Source organism: Furipterus horrens, unplaced genomic scaffold, assembly GCF_987537825.1.
Source record: "Furipterus horrens unplaced genomic scaffold, mFurHor1.1.pri manual_scaffold_2, whole genome shotgun sequence".
Taxonomy (NCBI): Eukaryota; Metazoa; Chordata; class Mammalia; order Chiroptera; family Furipteridae; genus Furipterus; species Furipterus horrens.
In genome coordinates, this window is record NW_028327172.1 from 44833012 (window position 1) to 44853629 (window position 20618).

General features: G+C 41.3%; 2 pseudogenes; one reads left to right on the forward strand and one right to left on the reverse strand.

Moving 5' to 3' along the window:
• Positions 1 to 407: 407 nt before the first annotated feature.
• LOC150018435 (ubiquitin-like protein 5 pseudogene) lies at positions 408 to 622 on the reverse strand (annotated as a pseudogene).
• Positions 623 to 11260: 10638 nt separating this feature from the next.
• On the forward strand, positions 11261 to 16708 carry LOC150018436 (T-cell ecto-ADP-ribosyltransferase 2-like; annotated as a pseudogene).
• Positions 16709 to 20618: the final 3910 nt, after the last annotated feature.

Sequence of the window (20618 nt, forward strand, 5' to 3'; positions counted from 1 at the left end):
ACTTTAAAGATTTTATTTATTTTTAGAGAAAGGGGAAGAAAGGAAGGGAGAGAAACATCAATATATGAGAGAAACATCCATCAGTTGCCTCTCACACATGCCCCCAACTGGAAACCTGGCCTGCAACCCAGGCATGTGCCCTGACCAGGAATCAAACTGGCAACTTTAGGTTTGCCATACAATGCCCAACCCACTGAGCCACACTAGTCAGGACAATATGTAAAACTTTAAAGTGATAATATTGCAAACTAGTGTGCACTTTTTTCTTTTCTTTTGTTCTGTTTTTCTGCTTCTAAGTTTTTAGTAACATGACTTTCGGCAAACAAGCATCCATACCAGTGTGGTGGGTGAGGGCGGGTGAAGATGAGGGGGGCAGGGAGGGCAGGGCAGGGGGAAGGAATTCTACTCTATTGGTAATAAAGCTCCAGGTTCATCCCATTGTGGATCTCATAGCTCCCAGAGAAATGTGGTCCTTAAAAATTCACTTCTTTAGTACAGTCTTGTTCCAACAGGTACCAGTTTGTGCTGTGATCAGCTTCTCAAGGTCCCTGAGTGTGTCATCAGTCTTGCATTTCACGCGGACCTTCTTCCCCAGACTGTTGTTGCAAACAACGTCAACCATCCTACCTGGAGCTCAGATCACCTGGAATCCGGTGATGCCACAACCTCCTCACTGGAGAGCAGGGCCAGCACCCTAGTGTGTACCTTTACCACCGACTTTTAGTTCCTTTGTAAAATCCTCCCTCTAACTACTTAGGATTAATAAAGGAGCTGGCAGTTCTTTTAACAGACTTGACTAGTCTGATTCACTGGGGTCATTGTTTCCCTCTTCTGGGTTCACGTAAGGTCACTCTTTGGCACTCCCAGCCCTGTTTTTAGGCTGGCCTTTGTGACCTCTTCAGTTCTGCCCAGGTATCTCTGAATGCATTTTTGCTTTCTTGAATGAATGACAGAATTTTCCAGACTTATTCTGAAATGCTTCCTTCTTCAAGAGATGGAATTAGTTTGTTTCTTTCCCAGAATCTTAGTTCTTCTTACAGGGGGGCTCCCATAATGTCTGACTGCAAAAACCAGCAGTGATTGAGACAGTGGAAGAATCTATTGGATTCCCAAGCAGTTCTTCTTAAAGGGTCCACACACAGACTTACTCAGACTCACTCCCTCTGAGCTCCAGCACTGGGGTAGCAGATTGAAAGGCACCAGCAGCATACATGGATGAACTGAAGGGTCTGGCATCAAGGCAAGTGGTGGGGGACAGCTTTCTTCAAGACAAAAAGGTGGGCAGAGGCCATTGTCCCTTTCCCAAACCACTTCCCCCACAGAGCCACTGAGTCAGCAAGCAGGTACCATATCTGAGACCCAGCCACTTGGCTAACATTTTTTGCCCCACACTGGCAATCCCCTGAGACTCTGTCCCACCCAACTTCCAGGCCCACCCAAGCTGTTCACAGTGACTTTTCCATATGAACAGCTGGTCTTGGCTCATGTTTCACAACTTCCTAAGTCCTCTCAAATAAGCAACAGCCGGCCACAGTGAGCTCCAGGCCCCGTACCTCTAGCTCAGTGGCTCTAGGCCTGGCACTAGCAGCAGCCAGCCTTGGATAACAGTTTGGATTCACCTGGGAATCTTCAAGCCCAACACAAGTTGCAGCCATCTCAGATTTCTTTGTAGCTTATGCTGCATAGCCCCAGACAGAACACAGGTGGTGGCTGACCTTGGCCTACACCACCCAAGGAACCTGAGAGCCTACACATCCAGTGGACAGCTGCAGACCACATCAAAGTACAAGCACCCTGTCCCTGCACAGCTGATCCTCATCGGAGGACAGAAATTGGTGGTCAGTGGTCACAGCCAATCCTTGCAGCTGACTGGCCTGGGTAAATCCCTACCATTGACATTCTGATAACAATCAAGGCTCAAGTACAAGGGTAGGGTGTACTCAGCCCACACAAAGTACACACCTTGAATACTAAGCTTGGGTGATAGTGGAGGCTGTGCCACTGAACTCTACAGGATACCTACTACATTGGGTCACGCTACCAAGACAGAGAGTCATGGCAGCTCTACCTAATATGTTGAAACAAACACAGGGAGGCTGCCAAAATGAGGAGACAAAGAAATATTGTCCAAATGAAAGAACAGATCAAAACTCCAGAAAAATAACTAAATAAAATGGAGATAAGCAATCTATCAAATGCAGATTTTAAAACATTGGTGATAAGGATGTTCAAGGAACTTAGTGAGGACCTCAACAGTATAAAAAAGATCTAGGCAGAAATTAAGGATACACTAATTGAAACAAAGAATAATTTACAAGGAATCAACAGTAGAGTACATGAAGCCAAGAATCAAATCAATGTTTTAGAATGTAAGAAAGCAAAAAACAATTAATTAGAACAACAAGAAGAAAAAAGAATACAAAAAAAATGAGGATAGTGTAAGCAGCTTCTGAGACAATTCAAGTGTACCTACATTTGCATAATAGGAGTATCAGAAAGAGAAGAGAAAGAGCAAGAAACTGGAAATTCACTTGAAAAAATAAAAAAGAAAACTTCCCTCATTTGGTGAAGGAAATAGACATGCAAGTCCAGGAAGTACAGAGTCCCAAACAAGGTGGATGCAAATAGGCCCACACCAAGACACATGATAATTAAAATGCCAAGGCTAAAGATAAAGAATCTTAAAAGCAGCAAGAGAAAAGCAGCAAGTTACCTATAAAGGAGTTTCCATAGGACTGTCAGCTGATTTCTTAAAAGAAACTTTGCTGGCTAGAAGGGATTGGCAAAAGATATTCAAAGTCATGAAAAGCAGGGACTTATAGCCAAGTTTGCTCTACCCAGCAAAGCTAGCATTTAGAATTGAAAGGCAGATAAAGGCTTCCCAGACAAGAAAAAACTAAAGGAGTTCATCATCACCAAACTATTAATATATGAAATGTTAAAGAACTTATTTAAGAAAAAGAAGCTCAAAACTATGAACAATAAGATGATAATAACTACATACCTATCAACAACTGAATCTATAAAGCCAACTAAGCAAACAAGAAGAATGGAGACAGAGTCATGGATATGGAAAGCATTTTGATGGTTGCCAAATGGGAGGAGGGTATGGAGGAATCGGTACAGAGTTGAGGGGATTAAGAAATACAAATAGGTAGTTAAAGAATGGCTATGGAGATGTAAAGTACAGTATAGGAGATGAAGTAACCAAAGAACTTATACCCATGACCCATGGACATGAACAAAGGAGTAGGGGAATAGATGGTGCTGGGTGGAGGGAGCAAAGGGGAGAAAATTATGACAACTGTAATAGCATAATGAATCAAATATAATTTGAAAACAAATGAAAAAATAATAAAATCAAAGTGAAAAAAAAGAAATTGGTGCCCTTATTCTTCATTTAACTTTGCCTCTACCTTCCATCTCTGTTTTTATCATCTGTACTTTTACTTTTATATTGTTATGGTTAAAAGTATTTATCTCCTCACCCTGGCTGGGTGGCTCAGCTGGCTGTACCACAATCCTGTATCCCAGAATGTTGCGGTTTTGATTACTGCTCAGGACACATACCTAGGTCGTGCATTCAATCCCTTGTCAGGGTGCGTACAGGAGGCAACCGATCAATGTTTCTCTCTATCTCTCTCAAATCAATAAATATATCCTTGCATGAGGATCTTTTTAAAAAGTATCTTCTCTGCTGTTGCCATACACTCCGTTCAATTAGAAAATTAAACATCAAAAAGCAAATATATAAAGTCTATGTCAGGTAAGAATATTTCTGTTTTATGCAAGTGTGGCTCAGTGAATTGAGTGCCAGCCTGCAAACCAAAGTGTTGCTGGTTTGATTCCCAGTCAGGGCACATGCCTGGGTTGAGGGCCAGGTTCCCAGTTAGGGGCATACGAGCGACAACTGGTCGATGTATCACTCACACATCATATCTCTCACGCATTGATGTTTCTCTCCCTCTCTTTCTGGCTCTCTGAAAATAAATAAATAAATAAATTTTTAAATAGAAAACCCTGTGCATACTTCCCTTCAAGATAGATGTGACTCACCAAGAACATGCTGGTGAAGGCTACTCTGGGCCATGGTTCAGCTCTGCAGGTCTTCATTTCCCCTGTCCTGGGGAAACCCACAGAAAATGCTGGAGATGAAAGGATCTTCCTAATGGAATGGATGCAATATAAGTCACACTGACCTGAGAATGACTAGGGCTCAGATATTTTACAGGATCCTCTCTAATTCTTCTCCATGCCACTCTTCCATCTCATTCTAACACTCTCTCTCTTTTTTTTTTAAATAAAGATTTTGTACATTTATATTTAGAGAGAGAAGAAGGGAGGGAGAAAGAGAAGGGGACGTATCAATCAGTTGCCTCTCATAAGCGCCTTGTCCAGGAACCAAACCCACAACCCAGGGATGTATCCTGACCGTGAATCAAACCAGTGACCTTTGTGAAACAATGCACAACCAACTGAGCCACACTGATCAGGGCCCACCCCAAAACTCTTGAACATCCCAGTTGAATCTACCTCTCAGTGGACTCTTTGTCCTAAAGACTTCACATCAGAAAAGGGAAACTTATTATTCATTGGTTTGTTTCTCGTAAATTTAGTTGTGGTCTGATATTCTTTTGTCTCAATGATTTAATTTGCTTAGGGACACAAATTTAGTAAATTAAAATACATTTCTGACTATATCATGTTGACAAATACAAAATGACTTTTCATAGTTGAAAGGTCATCATCATTTAGTTTCTGGACATTGCCTCTACATTAAGAAAGAGGAAAACTATCTGAAGAAACAATTTCCCATACATAGGTTGAAACTGGCTTCATCTTTTTATTCTTTTTAAAGATTTTGTTTATTTGCTTTTAGAGAGTGAGGAAGGGAGGGAGAAAGAGAGGAAGAGAAACATCAATGTACAAGAGATACACGGATTGGTTGCCTCTCACATGCCCCCAGCTGGGGACATGGCCCACAACCCAGACATGTGCCCTGATTGGGAATCAAACCGGTGACTTTTCGGGTTCGCAGGCCTGTGCTCAAACCACTGATCCACACCAGCCAGGGCTGTCTTCACGTTTTTAAATGCAAACCCTCAGACAGGCAGAACTTCATGAAATATTCTTACCCTGAGTAAAGTGCGTCGTCGGCAGCCGTCCGTCTCGAGAGACAATGGTGTAGCTTCTTAAGAGTCTATCTGCACCGCTGAGAATGGCTGTGCAGTCCGACTCGGGAGTGACACGGTATCTGTCTCCTCCCGTGTTGAATCGACATCTTGTGATGACACTGGAGTGTCCTCTCCAGTGAAGCTGAAGCTACAGAGCCTGGGCAGGGTGATATGGAGGGTCTGCTGTTGCCCATGCAGCAGACCCCCCCTCTCTTCGCAGCTGAAGGGTCCAAGGGAAAGACGGAGTCAATACAGCTTGGCTTCAGGTGTGCCGCAGGAGTTGCCGGTGTTGACTACAACGTCAAACCGCCTTAGGGACTCCGGCTCCGGATTTTCTGTCGGGGTTTACTCCCTTAGCCTTTCCCCTGAAGAGGTATGCCGCAAGGCAGCGGAGGTTTTTTGGAGTCAGAGTTTTCCTTCTCTGATGTGCCCTGACTGGAAGATCGAACCAGCGACACTTAGCTCGCAGGCCGACGCTCAATCCACTGAGCCAAACCAGCCAGGGCTCTGAGTAAAGTATATACGTGTATTTGCCATGGAGAGCTGCCTATGTATATATACCACCATTCCCTGTCACACTGGGATGCTTGACAGCTGTTGGCTGGACCGGTGAGTACTGGGCTAGAGCTGTTTAAATACCTTTGCTCACGTCACTCTAGGGCACTCATTATGCAGGTAGCTTTAAGTCCTGTCAGCTGAAGGGAGACAGGATCTAAGAGACTGGAAAATAGGGGAAACCTATTGTGGAATATTTGGAAAAGGGAAAAGAGCAATCATTAGAGTTGATGTACTTTTCAATTCTATTTGAAGCTGACTCTGGTTCTGAATTCATTTAATAGTTCACCGCACAGGGTGTTTATAGCACATTATAAACAGATGCTTTCAGTGCCCTGCCTCAGACAACCATCTCTGTATCTGATACATCTCTGTACCTGAGGGCTTTTCCAGAACTACAGAAAGCTGTCTCACTCACCCAAACTCAGAAAGCTGGAAATGCCGGGGGGTGAACACTTTCTGGATCAGCCCTCAGCCAATGACTGCTGAGACCTGGAGTAAAATACCACAGCTCCCCTATCTCTCTAGTGAAATGACTCTGAGGTATGCTTTGTACCCTTTTCCAGTTGGTCTCTGTGGCAGTTGTCTTTGTTTTCTCGCATACCTTTTTCTGGCTGCCTTTCCTTCCCCAGGACACTTCCCTAACTCACCTGCAGGTGGCCCCTACATCTCCCAAACAAACTACCTGCACTGGAATCTTAGCTTTTGAGGGAACCCACACTAAGATACTTTGCCTGGCTGGTACAGACTCTGGTCTGGGATAGAGGGGAAACTGGATACATGAGATGGGCAGGGGGAACAATTTCTTTAAGGACTTAGACACCAGACTGAGAATTTAGAATCAACCTAGGAAACCATTTATGCGGTGGGTGATATTTGAGTATTTTTCTTATAATTTACTATTTTCACATTTGATGTATTAATTCCTAGGTTTCTACAAATATCACATTTTTCATCGAGTTCAAGCTTGTAAAATCATGCTGAAGTCAGAGATTGCAGCCCTCTTGTCTACTAGTTGCTTGTGAAAAGAAACTGTAGAGAGAGGAGTGTTAATAACACTCCTTAATAGGTGTCAGACAGACAAAATTCAGAGCAATAAAGCCATTCTAAAGACTTCGCTAGAGAAGAATGAAGGCTGAGATTAGTAGTCACCAGACTATAGCTCTCATGACAGGATTTTTATTTGTAGTCATCCTGTTCAATATTTTATAGCTTTGTAAGATTACCTGAAAAGTCTCTTTAAAAACATTGGGTCATCAAATTTTTTATATTAGTTCCTATGGTAGGAAACCTCACATCTCAAAGCATTGCATAAAAATTGGTTGTTATGGGAAAATACATGACTGTAGCTGGCGTCTGTTACTCCTAAAAGCATATAAATAGCCTCCCTCCCTCTGCTGTGCAGAAGAGTCTCAATATTCCATATTTGACTCTTCTCATTTAGGCCCAGAATCAAATTAATAAAGTCAATGACCCTTTGTCCTAAGACAACACATTTGGGAGATTCAAATTAGAAATTTGGCAAATCTAGCATATTCCCTTGCAGGCTTAGAGATCTGGATCAATCTCTTATAGAAATATTTCACTCTGTTACAAAAGTTCAGAAACCTAGAATCATCTTTTATGTGTGGATTCTTATTAATCAATTTCACAGAGAAGACTATATTTGAAAAAACAGAATAACTAGGTTTGTTAATTTAACTGGAACTCTTTCTGCAGAGGGGACTTGGCATTTATATTCTCTGGTCAGAGCACTTTTACCCCATAGGCAGCCTACCCAAGGAGTCAAATTAAAATCAGAAGTTTGTCTGGCACATATGACATCAAAACAAAGGGAATCTGATCATTTGAGAGGTTAATGGCTTCACACAAAGTTAGGATAGCACTTTCATTCTGCTCCCAGGACAAAAACATTTGATGAATTTTTTTGTTCCAGAGTCGTCTCTCCCATGCATGTTATTTGGATGGACACTGATAGTTGTGTCCTTGTATAGTTTTTCCTATACCCATGTCTAAACAATAAATCTTCTGATGGACATTTTCTTTCTATAGATACTTTTCATAAATTTAATCAGTCCAGAATGGCATGGATTCTTGACCATGGGTTTATGAATAGGATAACTGAAATTCTGGGGTACCTGAAAATTAAATGCATATTTTATGTCTATGGAAAATTTCTCCAGAGAGGATTCATAGATTTTAGCATCCTCCAGATGGCTCCCTTCATCTCTCATGGAACAAAAAGGCTCCTGGAGGAGAGCTCTGACTAGGGTCTATTAGAGGTTATAGATCCTAAATAGGAAGAAGAATTTTTTAAATTATAAAGCTAAATAAAAGTCCTACAGTTTAGTTCTTCATAGGGAAATTAGTGTGAATTCATTATGCATGTTTCACACATGAGCTCTGTGGAAGAAATGCATGAAATTTCATTCTGAGCAAGAAGCCCATGCTGTGAGCTCTCAGTATAGACATGGCTGACAACACACTTGATGACGGATAAGTGGGCCATATTGAAGAAATGGAGGAAAACTTGCCCCAGCAGTTTAAGAAGAACTGGAAACAAATGAAAATTTTTACACTGAATATAAAAGGGCAGAGGGAAAATGGAAAGGAAAACAAAACAGAATAAGCAATTCATCGATTTCCACAGAACAGCCCTACTGGCCTATACTGGGCATGCTGCAGCAGAATTTAGCAGATCTAGGAGAGTTCCATCAAAATTCACATAACTTTCAGTTCAAAGCCTTCCAATATTATTGTACAAGTCTCTTCAACTTCTCAATCACGGAATGTGTTACATGATTCATAGAGGCTCTCACACCAGGTGCCTGGATATTTATTATAGTAAGCAATGTGCCTCACAATCTTTTCTCAAAAAATAGCTACAAACCCACTTTATTTTAGTGTAGAGAATCCACTCTTTGACCTCAGAAACTTCTTAAGAATTTCTATTAAAGAATATACTTTTCATCCATGTAAAGATGAAGTGTGGATTTCAGGCTATAAGTTTTGGGATGTCAACTTTTTAAAAAAAATTTTTTTAAATATATGAAATATTAACTTTAAAAACAGTAATTAAAAAATTAACTTTGAATATTACTTTTATATGACAGTAATTTCAACTGCTTCTCTGGGATTGTGTTCCAGGTAAGAGTGGTAAGGCCATCATGAAATACAGGAGGGGGTGCTCTGCTACCAGAAGCCACAGAGCAGAGAACAATGGGGCCTTCAGCCAACTGCTGAAGAGTATTAGGTTTCTGATAGGACAGGGCTGATATCCTGGAATAGGGAGGAGCTCAGGCAATTTCTAGTCCAGTCAAGCTGTCAACCTCCCTGCTGTGCAGAAAGGTCAGAAAGACCTGCTGGGACACCAGGGAACATGAATTATGGAAAATACCAGTATGGGTAGCAATGTAAAGAGGGGAGTCAGGAGAACTGGTTTCAGGCTTAATGGTGTAGCCACTGCCCTAATCTGGGAAAATATTCAGATGCCTGGAATGAGGCAGTGGCCATGGTGATTGAAGGAGGTTGGGGAATGGTGTTCTCTATGAATTGTTCTAGGAGGAAGAACCTGAAAGCTGGGAGGAAGGGGACTATGGTCAGAAAACAAGAGGGTGGACCTCAAGATTTCAAAGGTGGAGTAATTTAAAAATCTGATTAGCCTATAGGATATTTCCATGGAAGTGTGCTCTGAAAGTTCTCTAAAAAATAGAAGCATTCTAAACACAGAAAGCAAAAAACTCAAAATTTTCAGAACTGTTTTCAGTTCTAGGGTATCTTTAAGCTTTTTCAAGAAGTTTTTGAAGATAGTTATCTATCTATCTATCTATCTATTTATTTATCTGAGAGAGGGGAAAGGAGAGAGACAATAAGAAAAGAAAACCGATGTGGGAAACATTGATCAGTTGCCTCTTGCACACTCCCAACCAGGGACCTGGCCCACAACCCAGACATGTGCCCTACCTCAGAATCCAACCAGCAACCAGTGGGTTTGCAGGATGGCACACAACCCACTGAGCCACACCAGTCATGGTGCAAGAAGTTTTAAAAAATATTTTAAAAATTCATATAAGGTCTTAATAAAAACAGGTAAACAGGCCAGTAGAGCAAAGATGCTACCCAACATTTGAATGTAATGATTACCCTCAGATACTGGTAAAGAAGCTAGATTTCATCTAGAATCAGAAAAACAATTAACACATTAGTAGGACAAATATTTTACAACAACTTTGGTCAGAGGAAGAATTTGTTTCAAATAATACGATTTCCATGGGGTCAGAGCTAGAGGTAATTCAGGGGTGGAGAAAGTCAAGCACAGAGGGACCCCCATGATGGCCAGAGGTGCTCCAGGCCCCTACAGGAAAGGTCTCTCTTACAGGGAGCTGCATCCCAGAGGCCATCTTGCTCAGAGCTTGAGGACTTCCAGGCTGAAGAGCCAAGACCTAGAAGCAGGAGAGACTAAGTCACCCATAAGGCTTGCCAGTGCCACTATCTGAGACTCTCAGTTGGAGTTTCCAATAGAGAGAACAAGGACTGAAGGCAACGTCCAAGGGATCTTCCTGGATACTGCAGGAATTCCTGGTGGATGAGAGGAATTTCGAGCTGAGAGTCCAGAGGAGTGGACCTGAGAGACCCTCTGCCTGAATTATTGATTGAAGTATGTTGTTGGAAAGGTCTAAGAGGCCCATGTTCTGAAACATGTCTTCCCTTCCCAGGCACATGAGAAGGTCCTGTCCTCTTGGTTCACCCTCCTGGACCGGCTGCTTCCTGCTGAACAATAGTCCTCACCTACTTTCTGATTTTTACATTTTCTTCAGTGTAGAGCCAACATAAAAAGGAAAGATGGGGGTCTGACTGCTTCATTGTTACGGCAAATATTAGGAGACATAAGTGGAATCTTTTCCTTGGTTCACAGTTACTGCTTTTTTTTTCCTACTTAAATATCCAAAGAAAGGATCTTGGAATTGCACTACAAGATCATGTCATCTGCCCTGACTGGTGTGGCTCAACTTCTACCTGTCCTCCCAACCAAGAAACCCTGAAAGCTGTCGGGCATATTAGCTCTCCCTGATCATAGTGAAAATTGACAACGTTGAGAGATGTTCAGAAGGATTGACTTAACTTTGAGACCCAAGTTAACAGAACTTTGAGAAGAACCTTTAAAAAAAATGTATTTGTGAAAGAACTAATAGTATTTCTCTAAGGGGGAGTAAAATGTCAGGGCCTGTGAAAAGTCTGCCAAAATGTAATGTTTTTTCTCCCTGGCCATCTGAGTGACGTGCAGCTCTGCCTCCAACCAGTATTAATTGTTTCTCTACCAGCTCCCTACTGAAGGCCAGAGGTCAGAGTCGCTCCTCTCTGCGTACAGGACCCAGATGGAAATCCTGTACAGGATTAGCTGTGCAGTAAGCAGTGTAAATAGCAGCCTGGACTTCTGGATTTGAAGACATCAGCACACACAAAGTAAGACTGATGATTACACCTCACTTTCATTATCTTAAATTCATTTGCAGTTACTTTTGAACTTGAAGATGATCTCTCTTCTAGCCACAGCAGTTCACTTTCTGATCCTAACTCAGCAGCTAACCCAACAGGTAATGTATATCAGCCCCTCCCCCGCCACATCCTGCTGATCTTGCTTTCCCCTCACATCTTTGAAACTGTAGAATTCCCACAGTTGAGTCTGACGCTAAAGCCAGTTAGGGACCACATATTTGAAAAGGTGTTTTTTAAATATCAGGAAACAAAACAGAGTTACAAAGCCTATTTTTTCTTTTTACAGTACTCATAGTATAATAAGACTGTCTTCATGTGTGTACCATATAGGAGTCCTATGACAGGAACAAGTAAAATTTCTTGCTTAGCAAGTCCACACTGTGGGCTCTGGGCAGTATGCAGTACATGCAGATAGGTCAAGGGACACTACCTCTTCTTAACAGGTGATGACCAGCCTGGCAGAGTGAAATAATTCATGTGACCTAGACATGGTTGACAATGCATTTGATGATCAGTATGTGGGCTGTACTGAAGAAAGGGAGAGAAAAGAACCCCAGCTGTTAGAAGAAGAACTGAAAGGGAATAAAAAATTTAAAAATGAATGGGAAAAGGCACTAATAAAATGAAAGGAAATAAAGAATGAAATAGACTTTTCAAAACAACTCAATGATTTCCATGGAACAGCTTTAGTGGCCTATACTGAGAATATTGCAACAGAATTTAACAAAGCTGTGAGTGAATTCCATCAAAAACTACGTAACATTGAATTTAAAGCCTCCCATTATTATTTGACAAGAGCTCTTCAGCTTCTTACCTCACGGACGTGTTCTACAGTTTATAGAAGTTTTAAGACAAAGTTTGATTACAGTGGGAAAGGAGAAGTACACTTTGACCAATTTTCCTCATCATCTTTGTCTGTCAAAGTGACTAAAAGTTGTATTAAAAATAGGAGGGGAACACTGTTTACCATTGAAACCTGCTTGGGTGCTTATATTAAATTTTCCTCTTTCAAACCACTTCAAGAAAGAGTGCTAATTCCAGGCTATGAGGGGTATGATCAAGTCACCGTAAAATAAATAAATAAAAACATACAATGAAATTTCACTTGAAAGTCACTGAGAATTTCAGAGTAACTTCAATTGCTTCTACAACTCAGGTGAGTCTGGGACTGTGCTCCAGGTAAGAGTCGTGGGGCTATCATGAAATACAGGAAGGGATGCTCTGCTACCAGAAGCCACAGGGAAGAGAACAATGGGGCCTTTGACTAATTGTTGAGGAGTATTAGGTTCCTAAAAAAGATAGGGCTTCTATCCTGAAATAAAGAGCAGCGCAGACAGCTTCTAGTCCAGCCATGCTCTCAAATTCCCTGCTGTGCAAAAAGGTCAGAAAGAACAGGAGGGCACCAGGGAAGGTGAGTTATGGAAACTGCTGATATGTCAGTGGGCATAGGAAAGGTTTAGGGGAGTTAGGGCACCTGGTTCAGGCAGAACAGTGTGATCCCTGCAGGAATCCTGCCAGGAGATGAGAGTGCCTGAACTGAGCAGGTGGCCATGATGATAAGGCAGGTTGGGGAACTGAGGTTCTCTATGAGGAATTCTAGGAGAAAGAGAGTTGAAGCTGAGTGGAAGGGGCTACAGTTAGAAAACAGGGTAGTGTACCTTGAGGTTTCCAGTGCGGGTAGCTTACAGGGTCTGAGCTGGTTGGAGGGCATTGCCATTGAAGCTGTTGGCTAGATCGAAGAGCAGGTGAATAGGGCTGGAGCTGAGGAGATCAAAGAGCTGAAAGGCTTTGCACAAATGGGCCTTTTTGGACCACACGCACAGGGATGACGCCTAGACTGATGAAGGTTAGAGATGGTAGAAGCAGAGAACACACACCTTGGCGAAGGCATGTCAGCAATGGCTGGAAACAGTAATGGACTAAGGCTATGACCTGTCCAGCCCTGTGATGGGTGAGAGAGTGCCACCAGGAGCTGCCTCCACTTTACTCAAGCTTTCCCAGGGTGTCCTGGCTCTCAGGTTTCTGTGCATTTACACCTCTCATTCCTTCTGGCCTGAAGGCTCTGTCTTCATGCCATAGTCCATCCAATCTAAGGCGTTATCAATTGAGTAAAGTAATTATCTTTAAGACCTAGCTCAAATATCACTTCTAATCCTAAGTCTTCTTTGATACTTTCAGGCAAAAATTAAATATTCTACCATTCTTCATGACACAGGTTTGGGGTCAGATGACCTCAATGGTAATCAAAGCTCAACCACCACTAGTTCTGTGAATTCAGGTATGTTACCTGAGCAATCTGTATCTCCATAGCCTCATTTGTAAAATGAGGACACAAACACTGTAGCAATATTTCAGTAGTATGTCTGTGATATTTAAAGAAGTTCTTAACTTGTTGTGTTGTGCATAGACTTTGCTCAACAAATACAAGTCTTGTCCCCTACCCCCGCAACAGAATCTTATATGCTTCTAGCCATACACTCATCATCTCTATGATAATCATTTGTTTACACTCTGGTGTTTTCTTTAATGCCAGAGACTTTGTCTTCCTGTTCCCTCCTCACTCAAGGCCTGTCATTAATGCCTGGCTTGAGTCAGAGCTTTAGTATTTGTTGCTGAAGTAAATTAAGTTTTGTTGAGATGCCAGGATCCAGCCAGAAGTGGATCTGAGCTGCAGAGGAACTGGGTATCCAGCAAGTTTCAACCCAATTAGTCTTTATGCTTTCAAAGGCTGCTGGAAACAATAGAAATGTTTGAGGTAGACCCACACAGCAATATTTGCACTGATATATCTCCTAGGGCTAAGGAAATAAATGAAAGAATAGACAAAAGGGACCACATAAACTAAAAAGTTTCTGCTTGGCAAAGAAGACATCAGCAAAATGAAAAGGAAACCAACTGTATGCAAAAACATATTTGCCAATGATACCTTGGACAAGGGTTTGATCTCCAAAATATATAAGAAGTCATACGACTCAACACTTGGAAGACAAACAATCCAATTAAAAAATGGGCAAAGGACCTGAACAGACACTTCTCCAAGGAGGACATACAGAGGGCCCACAGGCATATGAAAGGATGCTCAACATCATTAGCCATCAGAGAGATGAAAATTAAAGGCACAATGAGATATCACCTCACACTGGTCAAGTGCTGGTGAAGATGTGGAGAAAAGGGAACCCTTGAGCACTGTTGGTGGGAATGCAGACTGGTGCAGCTATTGTGGGAAACAATATGGAATTTCCTCAAGAAACTAAAATGGAACTGCACTTTGATCCAGTGATGCCACTGCTGGGATTATACCCAAAGAATCCTGGAACACCAAGTCAGAAGAACCTATACACCCCAATATTCATAGCAGCACTAGTTTTAATAGCCAAGTATTGGTAACAGCCTAAGTGCCCATCTGTAGATGAGTGGATCAAAAAAAAACTGTGGCACTTTTACACAATGGAATACTACATAGCAGAAAGAAAGAAGGAACTCCTACTTTTCACGAGAGCATGGATACAACTAGAGAGTATTATACTGTTAAGTGAAATAAGCCAAGTGGTGAAAGACAAATACTATACAATCTCACTTATAAGAGGAACCTAATGAACAAAACAAACAAATGGGCAAAATAGAATCAGAGGCATGGAAACAAGGAACAGACTGACAGTGATGAGAAGGGAGAGGAGGAGGGTGATAAAGAGGGAAAGAAGGGGAAATATCTAGTCAAGGAACATGTATAAATGACCCATCAACATGGACAACAGGGTAGGGATTGACTGTGAGAGCAGGGGGTGGACAGGACAATGGAGAGCAATAGGGGGGAAATGGGGACAACTGTAATGGGACAATGGTAATAAAACAATTTTTTTTTAAATAAAGAAATGTTTGGGGTAGAAGTGGGGCCACAGAGAGTGATTACTGAGCAACGCGGAGCTTTTACATGCAGGAATATTGAATTGGATCAAACCTAATTAAAGCAGGATAACCAGGCAAACAATCCAGCAGAGGAAAGCTGCTGCCCACCATCTCAGGCAGGCTGAGCTGAGAACCCCAAGGGAGGAAGCCAGAACCCACCCAGAAACAGAACTTCAGAACAGAGTATACATGTTGCGGCAAAAGATGAATGTCCATGAGGTCCAGACCTGGAAACATATTCCTAGGTGGACAAAGAACACATGGGGAAGCCTTTCTTCCCGAGGCTCCTGTAGCTGGGAGCACAGGGGCATGGGAAGTGGTGATGGAAGGGGCTGAGGAGCCCATAAGTCCTGAGAGCTCAGTCCACTCAAGGTGTAAGGAACAAGGAAGCTGGTAACTCTCAAACCAGTAGGAAATAATTAACAGCTAAGACCAATTCTGTAACTTAATCATGAATCAGGGGGTTGGTTGCTGAGTCAACAGTAAAACAAAGGGAGCCGGAGACAGACCTATTACCTATTACCCCTAGATGATTGCGCTAGATTGTAACTCTGGATTATTCAATTAATGAAGAAATGGGGAGGGACTACTTTGCATTAGGGATAAAACCAGTTGACTCCTGCAGCTTTGGTGAGTATGCCTCTGGCTGGCTGTGCGCCCAACTCTGCAGACTCATGAATAAACACCTCGTTCTGCTGCTGAAGTTCTGTGTCCTGGTGTTTTATTGTGAGCATTTCTCACAAAGATGACTGCGGGAGACCGGTATGTATGGTACAGAGGGCTGTAGCCACTGTGTGGAGACAGACCGGAATACATGCCCATAAGCCTTAACCGGCTGGCAAATGTGCCCCACATACTATACTGCCAGTCCCAAACTCTGGAGGGTTTTAGAAGTAGAATAGGAATGCAATGTACTCTTTCAAGCTAATGAAGCCTGCTTGCTCTGTATAACCCCAAATTCTTATCAGTAGAATGTGAAAACAAAATGTTTAAGTAAAAAGAGACATCTGGACTTCTATGATATGCCTTGGCACCTCACAGTCTGGCTACCTATCACCCTATATTGATTTATGTTTCCCTTTGTTGTTACTCCCAACCATTTGGTGGAGGTCTGCATGCTTACCCCATGCATTTCCGCATGTAGCAAACTCAATAAAAACCCTGACTGAGAAAGGAGTAATCAGTAATCTCCACAGAGAGTCACTCTCCCTTTCTCTCCTCAGATAATTCGTCTCTGAGTCAGTTCTTTCATCCGCACCGAGGGATCTGTGGGATCAGAAACTTTGCAGGTGACCTTAAAATCAGAGACCTGAAAGGACGTGTCCTCACAGTCCACTCTCTCTTCTCTCTCTCTCTCTCTTTCTCTGATTTTCCTGAGTACTTCAGGAATCCCTGAAAGGCAAAGGTCTATTTCTGGCTGCATATATGGAACCCCTTTGGAGGCCCATGTCTTAAGCAACCCCAGAGAAACCTTTCCTTCTCTTCTCCCTCCCAATGCACGAGTGAAAGAAAGTCCAGCCTTCATTCTGCTGCTGCCCAGCCTCCTTGTCCTGCTGCTCCTCCCTGCTGAGCTGTAACTCTCCTCTGCTAGGGGCCTGCTTCTGCATGGGGTACTGGGTGGGAGGGACGCAGGGCTGTTTTGTGGCTTACATTAGTGCTCATGTCCCCCAAGACATCTAGGTCATCTACTGGGTCTGACCTCAAAAGTGTGCTTTCTGACTAAATCTACTGCCCGAGATAAGTGTCTCTTGACACTTTGCTCTGATTTAAAAAGCAGTTTTATGCATTATCATCAGTAACAGTCTTTCAAATGCAATTTAATTGTGATGAATGTTATAATCTAAAGAAATAAACCATTTATAATCACACCTTGTTTTTCTGTGACTAGAGATTTCTACAGGTTGTATTATTTGCCCAAGGAATTGTTCCAAGGCATTAGATGTGATGCTGACATTTTCACTGTTAAGAAGATCCATGTCTTATACTTCTCACAAATATCCTTGCAGCCCTGATTGATTGAGCAAGAAATATAAGGGCTGTCTTAAAGAAATTTTTCTCCCTACACCACTCCACCAGAAGTCCAAGCAATTACCAAGCCCTGCCAATTCACTTCAATAATAATAGTTCCCTACTGGTAAGGGAAGTATTCCTTTCTTATCCCTCTTCCTCTTTCTTCTTTCTTCCTTTCTTTCTTTTTCTTTTCTTTTCTTTTTTTCTTTTTTTGAGAGGTTGCTCAACACTATTGCATTTACAAAAATGGCACAAAAGTGAATCCAACAGTCGATGAGCATGCATACTTCATTTATATCTTTAACAACAAAAGTTATTGTATAGAACTTATTTTATAGGACTGAATAAGAGTATTAGCACAACAGTAGCTCTTAAGCACTATGTCACATAAGTTACACGAGAATGGGCAGATATTACCCAAGTACACTGCTATTGTTAAAACTGAATCAGGTTTAAGGCCATTCAAGTTCAAGCACATAAATATAAATATTTTGGAGTCCCAATTATTTGTGTTTGAAATATGTGACCTTCTTTCATCTTGTGGTCTTAAACTTGGTTTATAAAATCAGAAAGGAAAATACAGAAGAAATTTAATGAGGAACTCAAGAGTTAAAGATTTTATCTTCGGCTGATATACTTAAGTGATTAATGCATATGGAAAGATGTTATTCCAAGAACTGGAATGCATGACATGTGACTCCAGGAAGTTAACAGGCAATTCAACCTTTGTGCCTAATGGAGTCTCCAAGCCAGAGTGGTAGTATCTGAGCCATTGTGTTCCAGGAAGAGAAGTCCATGATGCAGATAAAGAATGTTGATCAGACTTCTAGCCAAGATGGAGGCCTAGACAGACATGCTCTGTCTCCCTCCGAAACTAAGAAGGACTACAACTACCTCAAAACTAGAGACAACCAGAAGTTCCAGAAAATTGAGCTGCATGGAAGTCCAACAAACAAAGATATAAAGAAGAAATAATCATCCACACAGGTGCAACAGCTCTACCTAAGATAAAGAGGCAAACAAACACAGGAGCCTGTCAAGATGAGGAGACAGAAAAGTATGGCCCAAAAGAGGGAACAGATCAAGGTTCCAGTGGGAGAACTAAGCGATGAGGAGACAGCCAACCAAACAAATGCAGAGTTCAAAACACTGGTGATAAAGATGCTCACAGACTTGACAGATATGCTTAAGTATGACAAATGCTTAAGGGAAGAAGTGAAGGCTATGCTAGGTGAAATGAAGAAAAATCCACACAAAACCAATGATGAAGGGAAAGACACCAAGGTTCAAGTCAATAATTTGGAATATAAGAAAGAAAAAAACAGTCAACCAATACAGAATAAGGAAGCAAAAATTGAAAAAAATGAGAAGAGGCTTAGGAACATCTGAGACAACTTTAAACCTGCGAACATCTGAATCATAGAGGTGCCAGAAGGAGAAGAGGAAGAGCAAGAAATTAAAAGCTTATGTAAAAAAAATAATAATAATAAAGGAAAACTTCCCAGATTTGGATATACAAGTCCAGGAAGCACAAAGAGTCCCAAACAACTACACCCAAAGAGGACCATACCAAGACACATCATAATTAAAATGCCAAAGGTTCAAGATAAAGAGAGAATCTTAAAAGCAGCAAGAGAAAAGCAGAAAGTTACCTACAAAGGGGTGCCTATAAGACTATCAGCTGATTTCTCAAAAGAAACTTTGCAGGCAAGAAGGGACTGGCAAGAAGTATTCAATGTGATGAAACGCAAGGACATACAAACAAGATTACTCTATTCAGCAAAGCTATCATTTAGAATGGAAGAGCAGATGAAGTGCTTCCCAGACAAGGTAAAGCTAAAGGAGTTCATCATTACCAAGCCATTATTATATTAAATGTTAAAGGGACTTATTTAAGAAAAAGAAGATCAACACTATGAATATTAAAATGACAACAAACTCATAACTGTCAACAACTGAATCTAAAAAATAAAAACAAGAACAAACTAAGCAAATGACCAGAACAGGGACAGTATCATAGGTTTGGGGATCATTTGGAGGGTTATCAGCTGGGAGGGGGAAAGGGGGAGAAACTAGGAAATGGTGCACGGACTAAGCATAATCAGTTGGTACAAAATAGACAGGGGGAAGTTAAGAATAATATAGGAAATGGTGAAGCCAAAGAACTTATTTATATGCATGACACATGAACAGGAACTAAGCAGGATGAGAGAAGGGGCTTCTGGGAAGAGGGGAGCAAAGGGAAAAGAAATTGGACAACCATATCAACATAATCAATAAAATATACTTTAAAAAATCCACACATCAATTTCAGGGAGAAAAAAAAAAGAATGTTGATCAGCAGATAAAAAAATACTAGGAAAATCACACAGGACTGTCACTCTTATCTGATTAACTTTTTTCCAAACCCCTTACCTATCCTTTCCTTCTCCCTATTTAAATGACAGCTTGAGATGAAATGTTAAGATGGTTTTTGTGGGTACATAACACACTGCCTTCTTCGATAACCAGCATCTGAATCAAGCATCCATAAAGATTCAATCCTTGTCTCTTTATTGGTTCTGGTAGGGACAGGCAGTACGAATGCTGCCTTTTCCAGTTTCATTTTCTGGCTAATCTGGTGAGACACCTTTGGGACTCTCTGGTAAGTCTGGGTATTTGGTGGGGAGTCCCATTGGCTACCTGGACTGGGGGGCCCCAGGGTGCAAATCTGGGTGGGGACTCCCCTTCTCTGATTATTGGCAATTCCCACCACCTCACTTTTGATTGACTCACTGTGCTTTCTGGTTCAGAAGTGCGGTCCTGGGTTACAATTTAGAACAGTCATCAGGAATTAACCCTGCAGAGGTAATGGTAAAAAAAAAAAAAAAAAAAAAAAAAAAATTACAGTGTAGGTTGCGTGTGTCCAAGAGATACATTCATTACTAGTGTGTGCTGAAGTGCAAAATAAATAAATAAATAAAAACACTACAAATGTACATTTATTATATTTACGTAATAAAATACATGATATTTATTTTTAGTTACAATCTAGAAATTATTAAACAAAGAAATGTAAAAACAAAGAAAAAATTTTTCTTTTCAAATAATGGGAACATGGATATTGCTAAAAAATACAACTAAAAATATCTTTAACATTAACTAATCAGAATCTTCAATAGTTGACTTTGCAAAATGTTTGTAACAGTCATCACAAACGATATTGCTATGTTTAAGGCATAAATAAGTTTCACAACACTTGCAAAGATATTTTGATAAGTGGTGTCTCTTAGATACAATTTACTATCAGGTATCACACACCTTTATAAAACATGTGTTATAACCAAACTGATGGCTTTACATTAAGTCAGGTACAAATGTGCAACTAGTCGTGCCCTTGAATCTGTGTACCTGATATGTAACAGTATTTAAGAAAAGAGTTTGTAGGTAACTCCCTGATCAGCCATGACCTCTTCAGGGTTAAGGTGCTTTCTGGTT